A 22,924-nucleotide genomic window follows, 5' to 3' on the forward strand; every position below is an offset into this window, starting at 1 on the left:
GTACGCTCACTCTAAACCATTGTCGTACACTAACCTGTACCCTAAACCGTCCCCGTCCCCTAACCCTAACCCTAACCCTAACCCTAACCCTAACCCTTACCCGAAGCCTTAACCTCACCCGTCCCCTAATTCTAACCCGTACGCTAACACTAACCCGTACCGTAACACGTACGCTCACCCTAAATCGTTGTCGTACCCTAAGATGTACCCTAAACCATCCCCGTTCCCTAACCCTAACCCTAACCCTAAGCTTAACCCTTACCCGAAGCCTTACCCTCACCCGTCCCCTAATCCTAACCCGTACGCTAAGACTAACACATAACCTAACACGTACGATCACCCTAAACCGTTGTCGTACCCTGACTGTACCCTAAACCGTCCCCGTCCCCTAACCCTAACCCTAACCCTAACCCTTTCCCGCAGCCTTAACCTCACCCGTCCCCTAATCCTAACCCGTACGCTAACACTAACCCGTACCCTAACACGTACGCTCAACCTAAACCGTTGTCGTACCCTAACCTGTACCCTAAAACGTTGTCGTACCCTAACCTGTACCCTAAACCGTCCCCGTCCACTAACCCTAACCCTAACCCTAAGCCTTACCCAAGCCTTGCCCTCACCCGAGCCCTAATCCTAACCCGTACGCTAACACTAACACGTACCCTAACACGTACGCTCAAACTAAACCGTTGTCGTACCCTAACCTATACCCTAAACCGTCCCCGTCCCCATCCCTTAACCCTAACCCTAATCCTAACCCTAACCCTAACCCTTATCCGAAGCCTTACCCTCACCCGTCCCCTAATCCTAACCAGTACGCTAACAATAACCCATACCCTAACACGTACGCTCACACTAAACCGTTGTCGTACCCTAACCTGTACCCTACACCGTCCCCGTCCCCGTCCGCTAACCCTAACCCTAACCCTAACCCTTACCCGAAGCCTTACCCTCACCCGTCCCCTAATCCTAACACGTACGCTAACACTAACCCGTACCCTAACACTTACGCTCACCCTAAACCGTTGTCATACCCTAACATGTACCCTAAACCGTCCCCGTCCCCTAACACTAACCCGAACCCTAACCCTAACCTTAACCCTTACCGGAAGCCTTACCCTCACCCGTCCCCTAATCCTAACCCGTCCGCTAACACTAACATGTACCCTAACACGTACGCTCACCCTAAACCGTTGTCGTACCCTAACCTCTACCCTAAACCGTCCCCATCCCCTAACCCTAACCCTAAACCTAAACCTAGCCCTTACCCGAAGCCTTACCCTCACCCGTCACATAATCCTAATCCGTACGCTAACACTAACCCGTACCCTAACACGTACGCTCACCCTAAACCATTGTCGTACCCTAACCTGTACCCTAAACCGTCCCCATCCCCTAACCCTAACCCTAACCCTAAACCTAACCCTAACCCTTACCCGAAGCCTTACCCTCACCCATCCCCTAATCCTAACCCGTACACTAATACTAACCCGTTCCCTAACACGTACGCTCACCCTAAACCGTTGTCATACCCTCACCTGTACCCTAAACCGTCCCCGGCCCTAACCCTAACCATAACCCTAGCCCTAACCCTTACCCGAAGCCTTACCCTCACCCGTCCCCTAATCCTAACCCGTACGGTAACACTAACCCATACCCTAACAGATATGCTCACCCTAAACCGTTGTCGTACCCTAACCTGTACCCTAAACCGTCCCTGTCCCCTAAACCTAACCTTAACCGTAACCGTAACCCTAACCCTAACCCTTAACCGAAGCCTTACCCTCACCCGCCCCTAATCCTAACACGTACACTAACACTAACACGTACCCTAACTCGTACGCCACCCTAAGCCGTTGTCGTACCCTAAGCTGTACCCTAAACCGTCCCCGTACCCTAACTCTAACCCTAACCCAAACCCTAACCCTCACATTAACCCGAAGCCTTACCCTCACCCATCCCCTAATCCTAACCCGTACGCTAACACAAACCTGTACCATAACACGTACGCTTACCCTAAACCGTTGTCGTACCCTTACCTGTACTCTAAACCGTCCCCATCCCCTAACCCTAACACTTACCCTAACCATAACCCTTACCCGAAGCCTTACCCTCACCCGTCCCCTAATCCTAACCCGTACGCTAACACTAACCCGTACCCTAACACGTACGCTCACCCTAAAGCGTTGTTGTACCCTAACCTGTAGCCTAAACCGTCCCCGTCCCTGTCCCCTAACCCTAACCCTAACCCTAAACCTTACCCGAAGCCTTACCCTCACCCGTCCCCTAATCCTAAACCGTACGCTAACACTAACCCGTACCCTAACACGTATACTCACCCTAAACCGTTGTCATACCCTAACCTGTACCCTAAACCGTCCCCGTCCCCTACCCCTAACCCTAACCCTAACGCTTACCCGAAGCCTTACCCTCACCCGTCCCCTAATTCTAACCCGTACGCTAACACTAACCCGTACCCTGACACGTACGCTTACCCTAAACCGTTGTCGTACCCTAACCTGTACCCTAAACCGTCCCCTTCCCCTAACCCTAACCCTAACCCTAACCCTAACCCTAACCCTAACCCTAACCCTTACCCGAAGCCTTACACTCACCCGTCCCCTAATCCTAACCCGTACGCTAACACTAACCCGTACCCTAACACGTATGCTCACCCTAAAGCATTGTCGTACCCTAACCTGTAGCCTAAACCGTCGCCGTCCCTGTCCCCTAACCCTAAACCTAACCCTAACCCTTACCCGAAGCCTTACCCTCACCCGTCCCATAATCCTAACCCGTACGCTAACACTAACCCGTACATTAACACGTACGCTCACCCTAAACCGTTGTCGTACCCTGACCTGTACCCTAAACCGTCCCCGTCCCCGACCCATCCCCTAACCCTAATGCTAAACCTAACCCTTACCCGAAGCCTTACCCTCACCCGTCCCCTAATCCTAACCCGTACGCTAACACTAACCCGTACCCTAACACGTACGCTCACCCTAAACCGTTGTCGTACCCTAAACTGTACCCTAAACAGTCCCCGTCCCCTAACACTAACCCTAACCATAACCTTAACCCTAACCCTTACCCGAAGCCTTACCCTCACCCGTCCCCTAATCCTAACCCATACGCTAACACTAACCCGTACCCTAACACGTACGCTCACCCTAACCCGTTGTCATACCCTAACCTGTACCCTAAACCGTCCCCATCCCCTAACCCTAACCCTAATCCTAACCCTAACACTTACCCGAAGCCTTACCCTCACCCGACACCTAATCCTAACCCGTACGCTAACACTAACCCGTACCCTAACACGTACGCTCACCCTAAACCATTGTCGTACCCTAACCTGTACCCTAAAACGTCCCCATCCCCTAACCCTAACCCTAACCCTATCCCTAACCCTAACCCTTACCCGAAGCCTTACCCTCACACATCCCATAATCCTAACCCGTACGCTAACACTAAACCGTACCCTAACACGTACGCTCACCCTAAACCGTTGTCTTACCCTAACCTGTACCCTAAACCGTCCCCCTCCCCGTGCCGTAACCCTAACCCTAACCCTAACCCTAAACCTAACCCTTACCCGAAGCCTTACCCTCACACGTCCCCTAATCCTAACCCGTATGCTAACACTAACCCGTACCCTAACATGTACGCTCACCCTAAACCGTTGTCGTACCCTAACCTGTACCCTAAACCGTCCCCGTCCCCTAACCCTAACCCTAACCCTAACCCTAACCCTTACCCGAAGCCTTACCCTCACCCGTCCCCTAATCCTAACCCGTACGCTAACACTAACCCGTACCCTAAAACGTACTCTCACCCTAAACCGTTGTCGTACCCTAACCTGTATCCTAACCTGTCCCCGTCCCCTAACCCTAACCCTAACCCTAACCCTAATCCTAACACTTACCCGAAGCCTTACCCTCAAACGTCCCCTAATCCTAACACGTACGCTAACACTAACCCGTACCCTAAAACGTATGCTCACCCTAAACCGTTGTCGTACACTAACCTGTACCCTAAACCGTCCCCGTCCCCTAGCCTTAACCCTAACCCTAACCCTAATCCCTAACCCTAACCCTAACCCTAACCCTAACCCTAACCCTAAACCCTAACCCTAAACCCTAACCCTAAACCCTAACCCTAACCCTAACCCTAACCCTAATCCGTACCCTAACCCTAACCCTAACCCTAACCCTAACACTAACCCGTATCCTAACCCGTACCCTAACCCTAACCCGTACCCTAACACTAAACCTAACCCTAACCCTAACCCGTACCCTAATCCGTACCCTAACCCTAAACCTAAACCTAACCCTAACCCTAACCCTAACACCTAACCCTAACCCTAACCCGTACCCTAACCCGTACCATATCCCGTACGCGAAGCCTTACCCGAAGCCTTACCCGAAGCCTTACCAGAAGCCTTACCCAAAGCCTTACGCTAACCCGTCCCCTAATCCTAACACGTACGCTAACACTAATCCGTACCCTAACACGTACGCTCACCCTAAACCGTTGTCGTACCCTAACCTGTACCCTAAACCGTCCCTGTCCCCTAACCCTAACCCTAACACTAAACCTTACCCGAAGCCTTACCGTAACCCGTCCCCTAATCCTAATCTCTATTCTAACACTAACACGTACCCTAACACTTACGCTCTCCTTAAACCGTTGACGTTCCCTACCCTGTACCCTAAACCGTCCCCGTCCCCTAACACTAACACTAACCCTAACCCTTACCCGAAGCTTTACCCTATCCCGTCCCCTAATCCTAACCCGTACGCTAACACTAACCCATACCGTAACACGTACGCTCACCCTAAACAGTTGTCGTACCATAACCTGTACCCTAAACCGTCCCCGTTCCCTAACCCTAACCCTAACCTTAACCCTAACCCTAACCCTTACCTGAAGTCTTGCCCTAACCCGTCCCCTAATCCTAACCCGTACGCTAACACTAACCTGTACCCTAACACGTACGCTCACCCTAAACCGTTGTCGTACCCTAACCTGTACCCTAAACCGTCCCAGTCCCCTAACCCTAACCCTAACCCTAACCCTAACACTTACCCGAAGCCTTACCCTCACCCGTCCCCTAATCCTAACCCGTACGCTAACACTAACACGTACCCTAACACGTACGCTCACCCTAAACCGTTGTCGTACCCTAACCTGTACCCTAAACCGTCCCCGTCCCCTAACCCTAACCCTAACACTAACCTTAACCCTTACCCGAAGCCTTACCCTCACCCGTCCCCTAATCCTAACCCGTACGCTAACACTAACCCGTACCCTAACATGTACTCTCACCCTAAACCGTTGTCGTACCCTAACCTGTACCCTAAACCATCCCCATCCCCTAACACTAACCCTAACCCTAACCCTAACCCTTACCCGAAGCTTTACCCTCACCCGTCCCCTAATCCTAACCCGTACGCTAACACTAACCTGTACCCTAACACGTACGCTCACCCTAAACCGTTGTCGTACCCTAACCTGTACCCTAAGCCATCCCCGTCCCCGTCCCCTAACCCTAAGCCTAACCGTAACCCTAACCCTAACGCTTATCCCTAACCATAATCCTAACCCTAACCCTAACACTAACCCTAACCCTAAACCCTAACCCTTACCCTAACCCTAAACCCTAACCCTAACCCTAAACCTAACCCTAACCCGTACCATAACCCTATCCCTAACCCTAACCCTAACCCGTACCCGTACCCTAAGCCGTACCCTAAACCTAACCCTAACCCTAACCCTAACCCTAACCCGTACCCTAACCCTTACCCTAACCCTAACCCCTAACCCGTACCCTAACCCGTACCCTAACCCGTATCCTAAACCGTACCCGAAGCCTTACCCGAAGCCTTACCAGAAGCCTTACCCGAATCCTTACCCTAACCCGTCCCATAATCCTAACACGTACGCTAACACTAACCCGTACCCTAACACGTATGCTCACCCTAAACCGTTGTCGTACCCTAAACTGTACCCTAAACCGTCCCTGGCCGCTCACCCTAACCCTAACACTAAACCTTACCCGAAGCCTTACCCTAACCCGTCCCCTAATCCTAACCCGTATTCTAACACTAACACGTACCCTAGCACTTACGCTCACATTAAACCGTTGTCGTTCCCTACCTTGTACCCTAAACCGTCCCCCTCCCCGTCCCCTAACCCTAACCCTAACCCTAACCCTAACCCTTACCCGAAGCCTTACACTCACCCGTCCCCTAATCCTAACCCGTACGCTAACACTAAACCGTACCCTAACACGTACGCTCACCCTAAACCGTTGTCGTACCCTAACCTGTACCCTAAACCGTCCCCGTCCCCTAACCCTAACCCTAACCCTAAAACTAACCCTAACCCTTACCCGAAGCCTTACCCTCACGCGTCCCCTAATCCGAACCCGTACGCTAACACTAACCCATACCCTAACACTTACGCTCACCGTAAACATTTGTCGTACACTAACCTGTACCCTAAACCGCCCCCTAACCCTAACCCTAACCCTAACCTTAACCCTAACACTAACCCTTACCTGAAGTCTTACCCTAACCCATCCCCTAATCCTAACTCGTATGCTAACACTAACACGTACCTTAACACGTACACTCACCCTAAACCGTTGTCATACCCTAAACTGTACCTTAAACCGTACCCGTCCCCTAAAACTAACCCTAACCCTAACCCTAACCCTAAACCTTACCCGAAGCCTTACCCTAATTCGTCCACTAATCCTACCCCGTACGCTAACACTAACTCGTACCCTAACACGTACGCTCACCGTAAACCATTGTCGTACCCTAACCTTTACCCTAAACCGTCCCCGTCCCCGTCCCCTAAACCTAACCCTAACCCTAACCCTTACCCGAAGCCTAACCCTCACCCGTCCCCTAATCCTAAACCGTACGCTAACACTAACCCGTACCCAAACACGTATGCTCACCCTAAACCGTTGTCGTACCCTAACCTGTACCCTAAACCGTCCCCGTCCCCTAACCCTAACCCTAACCCTAACGCTAACCCTTACCCAAAGCCTTACCCTCACCCGTCCCCTAATCCTAACCCGTACGCTAACACTAACCCGTACCCTACAACGTACGCTCACCCTAAACCGTTGTCGTATCATAACCTGTACCCTAAACCGTCCCCGTCCCCGTCCCCGTCCCCAAACCCTAACCCTAACCCTTACCCGAAGCCTTACCCTCACCCGTCCCCTAATCCTAACCCGTACGCTATCACTAAACCGTACCCTAACACGTACGTTCACCCTAAACCGTTGTCGTACCCTAACCTGTACCCTAAACCGTCCCCGTCCCCTAACCCTAACCCTAACCCTAAACCTTACCCGAAGCCTTACCCTCACCCGTCCCCTAATCCTAACCCATACACTAACACTAACCCATACCCTAACACGTACGCTCACCCTAAATCGTTGTCGTACCCTAACCTGTACCGTAAACCATTCCCGTCCCCTGACCCTAACCCTAACCCTAACCCTAACACTAATCCCTAACCCTCACCCTAATCCTAACCCTAACCCTAAGCCTAACCCTAACCATAAACCCTAACCCTAACCCTAACCCTAACCCTAACCTTAACCCTAACCCTAAACCTAAACCCTAACCCTAACCCTAACCCTAATCCTAACCCTAACCCTAACCCTAAACCCTAAACCTAACCCTAACACTAAACCCTAACCCTAACCCTAACCCTAACCCGTACCCTAACCCATACCCTAACCCTAACCCGTACACAAACCCTAACCCTAACCATAACCCTAAACCCTAAACGTAACCCTAACACTAAATCCTAACCCTAACCCTAACCCTAACCCTAACCCCTAACCCTAACCCTAACCCGTACCCTAAACCATACTCTAACCCGTACCCTAACCCGTACCCGAAGCCTTTCCCGAAGCCTTACCCGAAGCCTTACCCGAAGCCTTAACCGAAGCCTTACCCTAACCCGTCCCCTAATCCTAACCCGTACGCTAACACTAACCCGTACCCTAACACGTACGCTCACCCTAAACCGTTGTAGTACCCTAACCTGTACCCTAAACCGTCCCTGTCCCCTAACCCTAACCCTAAAAATAAACCTTACCCGAAGCCTTACCCTAACCCGTCCCCTAATCCTAACCCGTATTCTAACACTAACACGTACCCTAACACATACGCTCACCTTAAACCGTTGTCGTACCCTACCCTGTACCCTAAACCGTCCCCGTCCCCTAACACTAACCCTAACCCTAACACTTACCCGAAGCCTTACCCTATCCCGTCCCCTAATCCTAACCCGTACGCTAACACTAACCCATACCCTAACACGTACGCTCACCCTAAACAGTTGTCGTACACTAACCTGTACCCTAAACCGTCCCCGTCCCCTAACCCTAACCCTAACCTTAACCCTAACCCTAACCCTTACCTGAAGTCTTACCCTAACCCGTCCCCTAATTCTAACCCGTATGTTAACACTAACCCGTACCCTAACACGTACGCTCACCCTAAACCGTTGTCGTACCCTAACCTGTACCCTAAGCCGTCCCCGTCCCCTAACCCTAACCCTAACCCTTACCCGAAGGCTTACACTAACCCGTTACCTAATCCTCAACCGTACGCTAACACTAACCCTTACACTAACACGTACGCTCACCCTAAACCGTTCTCATACCCTAACCTGTACCCTTAACCGTCCCCTAACCCTAACCCTAACCCTAAACCTAACGCTTACCCGAAGCCTTACCCTTACCCGTACCCTAATCCTAACCCGTACGCTAACACTAACCCGTACCCTAGCACGTACGCTCACCCGATACCATTGTCGTACCTTAAACTATACCCTAAACCGTCCCCGTCCCCTAACCGTAACCCTAACCTGACCCTAACCCTTACCCGAAGCCTTACCCTAACCCGTCCCCTAATCCTAACCCGTACTCTAACACTAACCCGTACCCTAACACGTAGGCTCAGCCTGATCCATTGTCGTACCCTAACCTGTACCCAAAACCGTCCCCGTCCCCTAACCCTAACCCTAACCCTATCCCTAACCCTTACCCGAAGCCTTACACTAACCCGTCCCCTAATCCTAACCCGTACGCTAACACTAACCCGTACCCAAACACGTACGCTCACCCTAAACCGTTGTCGTACCCTAACCTGTACCCTAAACCGTCCCCGTCCCCGTCCCCTAACCCTAACCCTAACCCTAACCCTTACCCGAAACTTTACCCAAACCCGTCCCCTAATCCTAAACCGTACGCTAACACTAACCCTACCCTAACACGTATGCTCACCCTAAACCGTTGTCGTACCCTAACCTGTACCCTAAACCGTCCCCGTCCCCATCCCCTAACCCTAACCCTAACCCTAAGCCTTACCCGAAGCCTTACCCTAACCCGTCCCCAAATCCTAACCCGTACGCTAACACTAACCCGTACCCTAACACTTATGCTCACCCTAAACCGTTGTAGTACACTAACCTGTACCCTAAATCGTCCCCGTCCCCTAACCCTAACCCTAACCCTAATCCTAACCCTTAACCGAAGCCTTACCCTAACCCGTCCCCTAATCCTAACCCGTACGCTAACAATAACCCGTACCGTAACACGTAGGCTCACCCTAAACCGTTGTCGTACCCTAACCTGTACCCTAAACCGTCCCCGTCCCCTAACCCTAACACTAACCCTAACCCTAACCCTTACCCGAAGCCTTACCCAAACCCGTCCCCTAATCCTAAACCGTACGCTAACACTAACCCATACCCTAACACGTACGCTCACCCTAAACCGTTGTCGTACCCTAACCTGTACCCTAAACCGTCCCCGTCCCCTTACCCTAACCCTAACCATAACCGTAACCCTAATCCTTACCCGAAGCATTACCCTAACCCGTCCCCTAATCCTAACCCGTACTCTTACACTAACCCATACCCTAACACGTACGCTCACCCTAAACCGTTGTCGTACCCTAACCTGTACCCTAAACCGTCCCTGTCCTCAAATCCTAACCCTAGCCCTAACCCTAACGCTAACCCTTACCCGAAGCCTTACCCTAACCCCTCCCCTAATCCTAATCCGTACGCTAAAACTAACCCGTATCCTAACACGTATGCTCACCCTAAACCATTGTCGTACCCTAACCTGTACCCTAAACCGTCCCCATCCACTAAACCTAACCCTAACTCTTACCCTAACACTTACCCGAAGCCTTACCCTAACCCGTCCCCTAATCCTAACCTGTACGCTAACACTAACCCATACCCTAACACGTACGCTCACCCTAAACCGTTGTCGTACCCTAACCTGTACTCTAAACCGTCCCTATCCCGAAACCCTAACCCTAGCCCTAACCCTAACCCTAACCCGTACCGGAATCCTTACCCTAACCCGTCCTCTAATCCTAACCCGTACGATAACACTAACCCGTACCCTAACACGTACGCTCACCCTAAACCGTTCTCGTACCCTAACCTGTACCCTAAACCGTCCCCGTCCCCAAACCCTAACCCTAACCCTAACCCTAACCCTTACCCGAAGCCTTACCCTAACCCGTCCCCTAATCCTAACCCTTACGCTAATACTAAGCCGTACCCTAACACGTATGCTCACCCTAAACCGTTGTCGTACCCTAACCTGTACCCTAAACCGTCCCCGTCCCCGTCCCCTAACCCTAACCCTAACCCTAACCCTTACCCGAAGCCTTACCCTAACCCGTCCCCTAATCCTAACCCGTACGCTAACACTAACCCGTTCCCTAACACGTTTCCTCACCCTAACCGTTGTCGTACCCTAACGTGTACCCTAAACCCTCCCCGTCCCCTAACCTTAACCCTGACACTAACCCTAAACCTTACCCGAAGCCTTACCCTAACCCCTCCCCTAATTCTAACCCGTAAGCTAACACTAACCCGTACCCTAACACGTACGCTCACCCTAAAACGTTGTCATACCCTAATCTGTACCCTAAATGGTCTCCGTCCCCTAACCCTAAACCTAACCCTAACCCTAACCCTAACCCTTACCCGAAGCCTTACCCTAACCCGTGCCCTAATCCTAACCCGTACGCTAACTCTAACCCGTACCCTAACACGTACGCTCACCCTAAACCGTTGTCGTACCCTAACCTCTACCCTAAACCATCCCCATCCCCTAACCCTAACCCTAAACGTTACCCGAAGCCTTACCTTAACCCGTCCCCTAATCCCAACCCATACGCTAACACTAACCTGTAACCTAAGATGTACGCTCACCCTAAACAGTTGTCATACCCTAACCTGTACCCTAAACCATCCCCTAACCATAACTCTAACCCTAACCCTTACCCGAAGCCTTACCCTAACCCGTCCCCTAATCCTAACCCGTACGCTAACTCTAACCTGTACCCTAACACGTACGCTCACCCTGAACCGTTGTCACACCCTAACCTGTACCCTAAACCGTCCCCATCCCATAACCCCAACCCTAACCCGAACCCTTACCCGAAGCCTTACCCTCACCCGTCCCCTAATCCTAACCCGTACGCTAACACTAACCTGTACCCTAACACGTACGCTCACCCTAAACCGTTGTCGTACCCTAACCTGTACCCTAAACCGTCCCGGTCCCCTAAACCTAACCCTAACCCTAACCCTTACCCGAAGCCTTACCCTAACGCATCCCCTAATCCTAACCCGTACGCTAACACTAACCCGTACCCTAACACGTACGCTCACCCTAAACCGTTTTCGTACCCTAACCTGCACACTAAACCGTCCCTGTCCCCTAACTCTAACCCTAACCCTTACCCGAAGCCTTACTCTAACGCATCCCCTATTCGTAACCCGTACGCTAACACTAACCCTTACCCTAACACATACGCTCACCCTAAACCGTTGTCGTACACTAACCTGTACCCTAAATCTTCCCCGTCCCCTACCCCTAACCCTACCCCTAACCCTTTCGCGAAGCCTTACCCTAACCCATCACCTAATCCTAACCCGTACGCTAACACTAACCCATACCCTAACACGTACGCTCACCCTAAACCGTTGTCGTACCCTATCCTGTACCCTAAACTGTTCCCGTCTCCGTCCCCTAACCCTAACCCTAACCCTAACCCTTACCCGAAGCCTTACCCTAACCCGTCCCCTAATCCTAACCCGTACGCTAACACTAACCCGTACCCTAACACGTACACTCACCCTGTACCATTGTCGTACCCTCCCCTGTACCCTAAACCGTCCCCGTCCCCTAACCCTAACCCTTACCCAAAGGCTTACCCTAACCCGTCCCCTAATCCTAACCCATTCGCTAACACTAACCAGTAGCCTAACACGTACGCTCACCCTAAACCGTTGTCGTACCCTTACCTGTACCCTAAACCGTCCCTGTCCCCTAACCCTAAGCCTAAGGCTTACCCGAAACCTTACTCTAACCCGTCCCCTAATCCTAACCCATACACTAACACTAACCCATACCCTAACACGTTCGCCTACCGTAAAACGTTGTCGTAACCTAAGCTGCACTCTAAACTGTCCCCGTTCCCTTACCTTATCCCTAACCCTTACCCGAAGCCTTACCCTAACCCGTCCCCTAATCCTAACCCGTACGCTAACCCTAAACCATACCCTAACACGTAGGCTCACCCTAAACCGTTTTCGTACCCTATCCTGTCCTCTATACCGTCCCCCTCCCCTAACCCTAACCCTAAACGTAACCCTTACCCGAAGCCTTGCCCTAACCCGTCCCCTAATCCTAACCCGTATGCTAACACTAACCCGTACGCTCACCCTAAACCGTTGTCGTACCCTAACCTGTAACCTAAACCGTCCCCGTCCCCTAACCCTAAGCTTAACCCTAACTCTAACCCAAAGCCTTACCCTAACCCATCCCCTAATACTAACCCTTATGCTAACACTAAACCATACCTTAACACTTACGCTCACCCTAAACATTTGTCGTACACTAACCTGTACCCTAAACCATCCCTGTCCCCATTCCCTAACCCTCACCCTCACTGTAACCCTAACCCTTACCTGGAGCCTTACCCACCCGTCCCCTAATCCTAACCCATACACTAACACTAACCCATAACCTAACACGTATGCTAACACTAAACCTTTTTTGTACCCTGAACCATCTCCATTCCCTAACCCTAACCCTTTCCCGAAGCCTTACCCAACCTGTCCCCTTATCCTAACCCGTACACTAACTCTAACCCATACCCTAACAACTATGCCACCCCTAAACCTTTTTCATACACTCATCTGTACCCTAAACCGTCCCCTTTCCCTAACTCTAACATTTCCCCAACCCTAACCATTACCCGAAACCTTACCTTAACCTGTACACTAATCCTGACCCATACCCTAACACTAACCCATACCCTAACACGTTTGCTAACCCTAATCTGTTCTCGTATCCTAACCTCTACCTTAAGCCGTCCCTGTTCCCTAACCTTAACCCTAGCCCTAACCCTATCCTTTGCTCAAAGCCTTAACCTAACCCTTACCCAAATCCTAACCCGCACATTAACACTGTCCCATACCCTAACACGTATGTTAACCCTAAACCTTTGAAATACCCTACCCTGTACACTAACCTGTACCCATTCCCTAACCCTAACTCTAACCCAAACCCTAACCCTTACCCCAAACCTTACCCTAACATGTACCCTCATCCTAACCCGTACATTAATACTAACACGTACCCTAACACATATGCTAACCCTAAACCATTGTCGTACGCTAATCTGTACCCTAACCTGTACCCATTCCGTAACCCTAACCCTAAGCCAAAGCCTTACCCTAACAATTACGCTAATTCTAACCCATACACTGACCCGTACCCTAACACTTATGGTAACACTAAAACGTTGTGGTACCCTAAACTCTATCCTAAACCATACCTGTTCCCTAACCATAACCCTAACTCGAAGCATTACCCTAACCCGTACCCTAATCCTAAACCATACCCTAACACTAACCCATATGCTAACATGTACGCTAACCCTAAACCTTTGTCGTATCCTAAACCGTACCCGTTCCCTAACCCTAACCCTAACCCTAAACCCACTTATAGCCCTATAGCTCAAGAAAATTAAAATAACAAGAAACAACCACCCCAATGTTTAGGGCTGCTCTGTTTACAAGAGCCTCCACTATGGTACAAATCAAATATCCTAGAAACAGAAAAATGGAAAAAGAAGTTTTCATACTTACGTACAATGGAATATCACTCAGCAGTGAAATGAATGTCATCAGGCCCATAGGAGCATAATGAATGGATTTAGGTACGATGATTCTAAGGAAATAAGTCACACAGAAAAAGAAACTTATCAGAAGATATCACTTATAGAGGGAATGTAAACTTGGCTACACATGAACTGAATTACAAAACAGAACAGAGTCTCACATTTAGAAAACAAACTTATGCTTGCTTAAGGGGAAAGGTGAGTTGGGATGCTGCATAAATCCAGAGATTGAAATTAGCACAGATACCATTCCATAAGCCAAATATGTAATAGAAAACACCTACTCCTTGCTAAACGAAGTGGACTCAACACCCCCTATTCACTGCAGAGGAATATATCTGACTAGTAAGAATCTTAAAATCTATGTATTTATATGTGTCAGTAAGAGAATCTAGTGTGTGTAGAGACGCATAAACACAACAGTGAAAATCAGCTAAACCCCATTATAAAAATAAATTTCAAAATCAAAACACAAAGACAGTGAAAGAGAGAGAAATTCTTAAATAATTCGTTCAGGGCTTGTGATGAAACCTGGATTTACCACATCTACACCCACAGCTGGGTGAGACATAAGGCTGGACACTTGGGGCTGAAGGACTGGTGAGGTTTGGTGAGCAAATGCAGACCCTTTGAAGTAGTACTGCGTGCTACCCATTCCATGGGTCCCAACTCTCCAGGTTTAAGGAATCTTCCTACAGCTAAAACACGCATGGGAAACCCAGAGGATGGTCCACAGTGTGATCGGGCAAGGTTTCTAAAACGCATCTCATTATTCGTCCTCTGGTACTCGGGTTTGCCATTCCAGACGCTTTACGAACAATCTCTCCACTTGGAGAGTCAGTGCCTTTAACATCCTGTTTGGCACAGTTTGCAATTTCTGCGGAGGATGAACGGGAGTAGGGAGAACCAATGAGAGACTAGCTGTAGTTGTTTGGACGGGCACATTTCACTCTAATTTCCCACCAAGAAGAAGAATTAAGAAAAGGCTCAGCGTGCGACGCTGGAACCAGATTAGGGCCTGAAGCAATCCTGCCGTTTTGCGTCCAGCTCACGAAAAAGCGAGTTGAAAAAAGGAGTTCAGGGGCACTGCAATTCACAAACCTGCAGAGTTATAAAGGGCAACTATCGTCCAAAAATATATTGAGGTAAGGCTGCGAAGAGGACTTGAAAGCAAGGCACAATTGCAGGAAACAGATTTCAGGAGGTAGATTGGAACTGCATTTAAAGCATATGAAAAGCGGCAGATCTTCGGCAATGATGCACTTGGCCAAAAAGGGCGTATACGTTTTTTCCTGAATATATTCAGGAAAAAACGCATACGCCCTTTTTTGCCAACCAAGGAAGTGTGCAATGGAAATCCGCAGTACAATGAAGTCTCACTTCCCACCGGTCAAAAGGGCCATCCGAAAAAAATGTAAAAACCAGAAAGGCAGGACAGGCCATGGAGAACAGGGAGCCATGTGATGCTGATGGGCGGGATGTAAACTGCCAACAGCCACTCTGGAGAAGTGTATGGTGTTTCCTGAAACATCTAAAAAACAAAGCTACAGAGCCTAGGGCACTTCCTCTCATGGCCCTATAGCTTGGGAAAAGTAAAAATCAACAAGACACAGCCAGCCCAAAGTTTAGGGCTGCTGTGTTTACAAAAACCTCGACTACTGTACAACTTAAATATCCCCAAAAGAGAAAAATGGATAAAGAAGTAGTGGTACTTACGTACAATGAAATATAACTCAGCCATGAAATCAATGTCATCATGCCCATAGCAGCATAATGAGTGGATTTTCATATGATGAATCTAAGTGAAAGAAGTCCCACAGAAAAAGGAACTTGTCATAACATATCACTTATAGAGGGAATGTAAACAAGGCTACACATGATCTGAATTACAAGACAGAAGACAGAGTCTCACATTTAGAAAACAACTTATGCCTGCTTAAGGGGACAGGTGAGTTGGGGTGCCACATAAAACCAGAGTTTGAAATTAGCTCAGATACATAAGCCAAATATGTAATAGACAAGACCTACTCCTTGCTCAACGAACTGGATTCAACACCCCCTATTCACCGCAGAAGAATATATCTGACTAGTAAGAATCTTAAAACCTATGTAATCATATGTCTTCATAAGGGAATCAAGGGTGTGCAGAGCGGCATAAACACAGCAGTGAAAATCAGCTAAACCCCATTATAAAAATAAATTTCAGAAACAAAACACAGGGGCTTTCCTGGTGGCACAGTGGTTGAGAGTCCGCCTGCCAATGCGGGGGACGCGGGTTCGTGCCCCGGTCCGGGAAGATCCCAAGTGCCGTGGAGTGGCTGGGCCCGTGAGCCATGGCCGCTGGGCCTGCGCGTCCGGAATCTGTGCTCCGCAACGGGAGAGGCCGCAGCAGTGAGAGGGCCACGTATCGCAAAAAAAAAAAAAAAAAAAAAAAACACAAAGACAGCAAAAGAGAGAGAAATTCTTACAAAATTCGTTCAGGGGTTGTGATGCAACCTGGATTGACCACATCTACACCCACAGCCAGGTGAGACATAAGGCTGGACACTTGGGACTGAGAGGATTGGTGCGGCTGGGTGAGCGAATGTAGACCCTTTAAAGTAATACTGCGTGCTACCCATTCCATGGGTCTCAACTCTCCAGGTTTAAGGGAATCTTCCTACAGCTAAAACATACATGGGAAAGCCAGAGGATGGTCCACCGTGTGATTGGGAAAGGTTTCTAAAATGCACGTCATTTTTCCTCTCCTGGTGCTCGGGTTCACCATTCCAACCTCTTTACTAACAACCTCGCCACTTGGAGAGTCAGCGCCTTTAACTTCCTATTTCTCACAGTGTGCAAATTGTGCGGAGAATGAAAGGAAACAGGGGGAGCAAATTAGAGATTTGGTGTAGGTGTCTGGTCGGGCACATTTCACTCTAATTTCCCATCAGGAAGAAGAATTAGCCAAAGGCTTAGCCTGCCACCCCAGAACTAGAATAGGGCCTGAAGCAATCCTGCAGTTTTGTGGCCAGCTCACAGAAAAGGGAGTTGAAAAATGGAGCTCAGGGGCACTGCAGTTCATAAACCTGCAGAGTCATAAACGACACTATTGGTTAAAAATATATTGAGTTAAGGCAAAGAAGAGGATTCGAAAGCAAGGCAGAATTGCAGGAAACTGATTTCGAGATGTCGATTGGAGTCGTCTTTAAATCACATGAAAAGCAGCAGAACTTCGACAATGATGCAGTTGGCCAAAAAGTGCGTATGCGTTTTTTCCTGAATATATTCAGCATAAAACACATACGCACTTTTTGGCCAACGAAGCAAGCGGGAAATTCAAATCTGCACTACAAAGAAGTCTCATCCTAACACGTACCCTAACCCTATCCCGCTACCGTACCCTAACCTGTACCTGAGACCGTACCCGCTCCCTAACCCTAACCTTTACCCTAAGCTGTACATGAACACTAACCCGTACGCTAACATGTACCCTAACAGTAACACATAGCCATACACTAAACTTTATCCTAACCCTACCCCGTATCCTAACCCTTTCCCTAAACCATACCATAACCTGTACCCTAATCCTAACCCATCCCCTAACACTAACCCATAACCTAACCCGTACCTTAATCCTAACCCATACATTAACACGTACCCTAACCCTAACCCGTTGTCATACCCTAATCTGTAACCTAATCCGTACCCATTCCCTAACCCTAACCCTAACCCTTACAGTATCCCGTACCATAATCCTAACCTGTACACTAACACTAAACCGTACCCTAACACTTACCCTACTCCTAACCCGTGGTCATACCCTAAACTGTACCCCAAACCATACCCGTTCCCTAACCCTAAACCTTACCTTAAACCGTACCCTAATCCTAACCCGTACACTAACACTAAACTGTACCCTAACACGTACCCTAACCCTAACCCTTTGTTGTTCCCTATCCTGTACCCTAAACTGTACCCGTTCCTTAACACTAAACCTAACCCTAACCCTTACCCTAACCCGTACCTAACACTAACCCATACACTAAACCTAACCATAACCCTGAACGTAAACCGTACCCTAATCCTAACCCATACCCTAACCCGTACCCTAACACTAAACCATAGCCATACCCTAAACTGTACCCTAACACTAACCCGTACCATAACCCTAACCCTAAACCATACTCTAAGCCGTACAATAATCCTAACCCATATCCTAACCCTAAACCTTACCCTAAACCCTAATCCTTACCCCTAGCTTAATTTTGTTTTTTTTGTATTTAAAAAAATATTTTCTTGGGTTAAAACAAACTAGCAGAACAAAAAATAGGGGGCTTCCCTGGTGATGCAGTGGTTAGAATCTGCCTGCTAATGCAGGGGACACAGGTTCGAACCCTGGTCTGGGAGGATCCCACATGCCGTGGAGCAACTAGGTCCATAAGCCACAACCAGTGAGCCCTCGCATCTGGAGCCTGTGCTCCACAACAAGAGAGGCCGCGATAGTGAGAGGTCTGCCCACCGAGATGAAGAGTGGCCCCCCACTTGCCACAACTAGAGAAAGCCCTCACATGGAAACTCAGACCCAACACAACAAAAATAAATAAATAAATAATAAACTCCTACTCCCCCCCAAAAAAAGAACAACAAAATAAAACAGAAAGTAACCTGAGTGTCCTTCAAAAAGCTAAGTCTGAAATAGTTGGTACTTCTGTTCTATGGACTGTTATGTAGCCTATAAAAAGTGTGAGAGCTAAATCTGTTTTTCTACAGTGAGAAGCATGATATTCCAGATGTATAGAACACCTGGATAAAATAAGAAATCTACACCTTATGCTGGTCGTTTCAGTAAATGGGAAAGGATGGCAAGTGGTAAAATATTATCTTTTCCTTTAATTTTTTAAATTTCACTTGTTACAAAGAACTTCAATTATAACTGTACTTTAAAAAAGTAACAATGTAAATTTAAAAGAAAAAATATATATTGTGTGTTCAGTTACATTTCATAGAATTATGAAATGCTCCACCCTCTGGCCATTACCTGCAAAAGCAGCTTTAAAACCTATGCTAATTGTCACTTCATATGAACAAGTCCTGCAGGGCTGTAAAGGAAACCTGCCCTCATCATGTCTTGAGGGAGGTAAAGGCCACAGTATTTCAAAATGTGGCACATATTTCAAGAAAACCATTTGAAGAACTAAGCTGTAATAACCGTTTGAAAAATAAAACGACATGCCTGAAAGCTCAATTTCAAAGGATTATGAGACACATGCAAATCCAACCACACAGAGGTATCAGCTCACACCATTCAGAATAACCATCAGGAAAGAAACTGCAAACGATCAATGCTGAAGAGGTTGTGGAGAAATGCATACCCTTAATTTGAAGTGGGATGTAACCTGGTAAGAGCCACTAATGGGAACAGAGTGGAGGTGCCTTTAAAAGGTAAACATTGAGCTACTATATGATCCAGCAGGCCCACTCCTGGGCCTATAACATAAGAAGACATAGGCCTTCCCTGGTGGCGCAGTGGTTGAGAGTCCGCCTGCCAATGCAGGGGACACGGGTTTGTGCCCTGGTCCGGGAAGATCCCACATGCCGCAGAGCGGCTGGGCCCGTGAGCCATGGCCACTGAGCCTGCGCGTCTGGAGCCTGTGCTCCGCAATGGGAGAGGCCACAACAGTGAGAGGCCCGCATACCGCAAAAAAAAAGAAGACATAATTGGAAAGACACAGGCAGGCAAATCTGCAGTGCAGCAGTATTACAATAGCCAAGACATGGAAGCAACCAAAAGTCCATCAAGAGATGAGTGGACAAAGAGGAACTGTTACATGTAGAGATGGAATATTAGCTCGGGAAAAAAATGAAACAATGCCATTTGCAGCACCGTAGAAGAGTCTAGAGGTAATCATGCAACTTGTAGCAAGTGAGAAAGCGAAAGACACCTAACGTATATCACTTATAGGTGTTACCTAAAAATTGATACCAATGAAGATATTTCCACAGAGAAAGGCAATCACAGATTCATTAAACAAACTTATGGTTCCCCAAATCGAAAGGTGTGAGGATTGGATACATTACGATATTGGGGTTAACAGATATACAAGCACATGTGAAATATATAATCACCAAAGACCTACGGAATACCAAGAGAAGACTACTCAACATTGTGTCATAACCTACCTGGGAAAAGGTTCCGAAGAAGAATAGGTATATGTATATGTGTGAAAGAACCACACCTTGCACACCTAGAACAAAAAAAAAACATTGTAATCAAATTTGCTGCGATAAAAAATAAAAATTAAATTAAAAATATGAACAAGAAATAATGAGACATAAACTGAAAGGAATTTTTCCTGGCACATTCCATTCTAATTTTCAACCTAGAACAGGACTTCCATTAAGGCTCTGTTGCCCTGGTAACCAGATTTGGTAAAGGACAAATGCTGCCGCCTTGTGGCTGTTTCACACAACAGCAGCTTTAAACCAAGAGGTAATGGTCACTTAATATTCAAAATATGTGCAGCACTGTAAAGGACACCGGGCCTCAAAAAATGTTCTGGGGTCGTAATCGACCAGAAAATTCAAAAGACGTCCACATTTCAAGAAGACAACGTCAAGAGACATATTTTACGCGCATTTTGTCTTTTCTTTTTTTTCTCTTTAAAATAAAAGGGAATTGAAAAATGCGCAACATCAGCAATGAATAAAGCCATGCAAATCCAATTACAGAAATGTTCACCTCACAGCCGTCAGAATGTTCTTCAGCAAAAAGCCTACAAAGAATAAATGCTGAAGGGGTTTCAGAAAACTGTGTACCCTCTAGCTGCTGGGGGGATGTAAACTGGTAACAGCCAGTAGTGAGAACATAATGGAGGTGCGTTTAAGGGTAAAAATTGAGCTACCATGTGATCTGGTAGGTCCTTTGATGCGCCTATCACCTGAGCAGAGTAGAATGGAAAAGACACAGGCTGGCAATCCTGCACTGCAGGAACATTTAACATAGCCAAGACTTGGAAGAAACCAAAATGTCCAACAACAGAAAAATGCACAGAGGAAGTGGTCCATGTAAACAATGGAATATTAGCCGTGGAAAACAATGAAACAGTGCCATTTGCACCACCATATAAAGACCTAGAGATAATCACCCAACTTGAAGTAAGAAAGAAAGTGAAAGACAGATAGCCTATGACATCACTTCTAGGTGTTACCTAAAAGTTGATACACATGAACTTATTTCCAAGAGAAGGAAAAGCATGGATTAAGAAAAAAAAATTATGTTTAACCAAATGGAAAAGTGTAAGGAATGTGTGAATTAGGATATGGGGGTTAACAGACATGTACTAATACATATGAAATATATAATCACAAAATACCTATGGAATACCAAGAGAGGTCTAGGCAACACTCTGTAATAACCTACACGGTAAAGAATGCAAAGATAAATGACAGATACATTGATATAATGAACCAGATTCTGTACACCTAGGAGAAACAAAATATTTTTTTGCTCTAATAATTAATAAAAATACATTTATAAAACAAACAAGAAGTAAGGAGATATAAGCTCTTGGGGATGTGCTCTGGCACATTCCACTCTAATTTGCAGCCTACTAACACGATTTCCAGGAAGGCTCTGCTGCCCAAAAACCCAGAGTTGGAAATGTAGAAATTCTGCTGCCTTGTGGCCGTTTTCCGCAAGAGTGGCGTTAAGCCCACAGCTAATGGTCTCTTAACATTCACAAGGACTCAGGGCTGCAAAGGACACCTGCCCTAAACAACTGTGCTGAGGTAGGGAATGGACAATATAATTCAAAACCGGCAAATTTTTCAAGATGATAGTATGAAGAGGTAAGTTTGACTCACTCTCTTGTTTAAAAAAAGGAAAATGGGTGAAAACTCAACCTCAGGAATTATTAGACTCATGCAAATCTAATCTACAGAAAGATTTCAACTCACACCAGTCGACTGACCATCAGCAAAAGGTCTACAAACAATAAATTCTGAAGGGGTTTTAGAGAACTGTGTACCCTCTAGCTGCTGGTGAGATGTAAAGTGGTAACAGCCAATAATGAGAACAGAAAGGAGCTACGATTAAAAGTAAAAATTGAGGTACCATTCAATGCAGCAGTCACACCACTGGGCCTCTCACCTGAGAAGACCAGAATCGAGAAGACGCAGGCTGCAAAAGCTTCACTGCAGCCTTTTTCACAATAGCCAAGACGGTGAAGCTAACAAAATGTCCATCAACATATGTATGGATGAAGAAGAAGTGGTCCACGTTCACAATAGAATATTAGCCATGGAAAACAATGAAACACTGCTATTTGAGGCGGCATAGATGAGCTTGGAGATAATCACAGAATATGAGGTAAGCAGAAAGCAAAAGACCTATATCCTATGATATCACTTATAGGCGTTATCTAATAACTAACACAAATGAACGTATTTCCACAGAGAAAGACACTCACAGACTTAGAAATTAAGTATGCTTATCTAAAAGGAAAGGTGGGCAGAATGGATAAATTAAGATTAGCGTTACCATACGTATACAAATACATATTATAAACATATATCAAAAAGATGGACCATATAGCAAGGGAGGTCTACGGAACACTCTGTAATATTTTACATGGGAAGAGGATCTGAACATGAATAGACATATATATTGTACAAATGAACTA

The sequence above is a fragment of the Delphinapterus leucas genome, chromosome 11 (genome assembly GCF_059928025.1).
Source record: "Delphinapterus leucas isolate spDelLeu-1000000601 "Yukka" chromosome 11, BTC_Dleu_Yukka2, whole genome shotgun sequence".
Taxonomy (NCBI): domain Eukaryota; kingdom Metazoa; phylum Chordata; class Mammalia; order Artiodactyla; family Monodontidae; genus Delphinapterus; species Delphinapterus leucas.